Source organism: Chelonoidis abingdonii, chromosome 1 (assembly GCF_003597395.2).
Source record: "Chelonoidis abingdonii isolate Lonesome George chromosome 1, CheloAbing_2.0, whole genome shotgun sequence".
NCBI classification, from domain to species: domain Eukaryota; kingdom Metazoa; phylum Chordata; order Testudines; family Testudinidae; genus Chelonoidis; species Chelonoidis abingdonii.
In genome coordinates, this window is record NC_133769.1 from 215,483,245 (window position 1) to 215,485,635 (window position 2,391).

The 2,391-nt window shown below is 49.1% G+C and overlaps 1 long non-coding RNA gene across 1 annotated transcript in view; it reads left to right on the plus strand.

Annotated features, from left to right (window-relative positions):
* LOC142045809 (uncharacterized) overlaps nt 1-2,181 on the plus strand; it is a 46,358-nt gene extending 44,177 nt beyond the window's left edge. Inside the window, exon 2 of the long non-coding RNA XR_012654682.1 lies at nt 2,067-2,181. This is a non-coding gene — a long non-coding RNA (uncharacterized LOC142045809). The remainder of the gene's footprint in view (nt 1-2,066) is intronic.
* The last annotated feature ends 210 nt before the right edge of the window (nt 2,182-2,391 follow it).

Here is a 2,391-nt window from a genome sequence, read left to right on the forward strand (position 1 = left end):
ACGCGTCAGGCGACTCGATACATCGACTCCGGACTCCTCACTGTCACTTTGGAGCTGAAGATAGCTCAACTGCCAAATGTGAGTGCTGTGGACCTCATCAGCAAAGTCTTAGCAGCTTGGGCTCCATTTCCCACAGAATCACGCGCACAGAACCGTTGGGAGACTCTCATGGCACCAAATGTGGACGAAAAAAAGTGACTGCTGAGATGTGAAGCGATGCACCACAGGGCGTTGGACAGGTTAAGCGGACATGACCACACCCCTTACCGGGAACCCGCTCCTCTGCTTCTTCTTCACCAACAAGTTCCAGCTGCTGCGACTGGTTACCTTCCTCCTGGCTTGAGAAGAGCTCCTGGCTGCATGCCTCCTGGGACTCTGGGGTGTCTCCCCCCACCCCAGTACCCTCACTCTCGGTTTCCTCCCCCCCTCCACCCCTCCCTCCTCTCCCTACTCTGAACTGTCCATCGTGGTCCTCGGATTGGCAGTGGGGTCACCCCCAAGTATCGCGTCCAGCTCCTTGTAAAAACGGTAGGTCGTAGGGGCAGCACCTTAGCAGCGGTTTCCCTCACGGGCTTTGCAATAGGCATTCCGCAGCTCCTTCACTTTAACCCTGTACTGCACCGAGTCCTGGTCATGGCCCCTTTCCAGCATGGTCCTTGAGATCTGCCCAAAGCTTCCTCCCCCCAAACGCTGATGAGGTCCATCAACTTGCCATTGCTCCATGGTGGGGCTCGTTTGGCGCGTGGAGGCATGGTCACCTGGAAAGATTCACTGATTGATTGCATTCCACACCTGGCTGAGCAAACAGGAAGGGGATTTTTAAAATTCTCGCGACATTTAAAGGGCGGGTCACCTGAGACCAGGGCTGTAGAGAGCGAACTGATGAGCAGAGTGGCTGAACTGGTAATCTGGGATATCTCTGAATACCTCGGAGGCCAATTACAGTGCTTTTGGTGGCCACACTTGCGGAGCAGCGCTCCATCACCAGCGCTGCAATCCTTATACCCCAAGCAGAGCAGGAGTATAACCAACTCTGCAGCCAGGGAGATGCAGCGCTGTATGTGCCTTGCAAGTGTGGACGGTGAGTAAGTTGCAGCGCTGGTGGTGGGTTTACAGTGCTGCAGCTCTCCAGTGTAGCCAAGCCCTGAGTTGAAAGTGCTGTCCAGAGCGTCACAATGGAGCACTCTAGGATAGCTCCTGGAGGCCAATACCATCAAATTGCATCCACACTACTCCAAATTTGACCTGGCGATGTCGATTTCAGCGCTAATCCCCTCGTTGGGGAGCAGTACAGAAATCGATCTGAAGAGCCCGATAAGTCAACAAAAATGGCTTTGTCATGTGGACGGGTGCAGGGTTAAATCAATCTAACGCTGCTAAATTGGACCTAAACTCATAGTGTAGACCAGGGCTAAAGGAGCAGCAAATTTAACATCTGTAGGAGTTCAGCCAGGGGGCTGGATACTGCAGCCCAGACAGTTTTGTGGCAATTCAGGCCAGGGAGAGTGTTGAGGTCACCTTGCTAGGAGTAACCAAGGCTTGTGAAAGCCTGTGGGAGGCTGTTGTGGTCTGAGGATGCTACTGCTGTCAAGGCTCTGAACCAAGGCTGCACAGCACAGAGCACCCGGGGTTACAGGACAGACAGTAACACAACCCCTTACTAGTCTAGGTTGAACCCTAAAGCATCACAGTTTTACATAGAAGTTAAATGCATTGTTATGAGTTATTTGACTATCCCGGTTAACCCCTAACATGGAACATCTATAAAGCAGCAGTAATAATGCTTTTGGAAAGCCCCTACCTGACCTGGGTGAGTTAATATACTCGTGATCCCCCTGGCTTTGTGGGCACTGCTGGGAGGGAGAAATGAGAACAGTAATGGGAAACAGCAACTCAGAATGATTGGGGAATGTAAATGTGTATTTAAGGGAAAGTCCTGAATGTCTGGTTGAAACACATTTCCTTAGCTTGTTTGTTTAAAAATGTTGCTTGAATTATATTTTCTGAAGGGTGCATAATTACTTCTTCCTTCTGACAATTATTCTGTCTTTTCTTTCTCTCCCTAGCCTGCCATCATCAGACACTGCTGCTAACTAGCACAGAGAAGGCAAAGGAAGAGGGCAACAAAGAGACCATTGTTAAAAGAAAGCAAGCATAAATAAATCGAGTTTTCCTGCTGTACTTCTAAAAACTAGACAAAAAGTGCTTTCTACTCTGAAAGGAACCATTTTTATTATGAATTGTTCATTCCAAGGGTCCTATTGTTCTGCTGATGAACACATGTAATTTTCATTTACATTTATGCATGTGCAATGAGAGAGGCTATACCACAATGTGTTGAAGACATCCTAGCCCCAGAGACACTGCATATATCTATTTATAGAATCACCT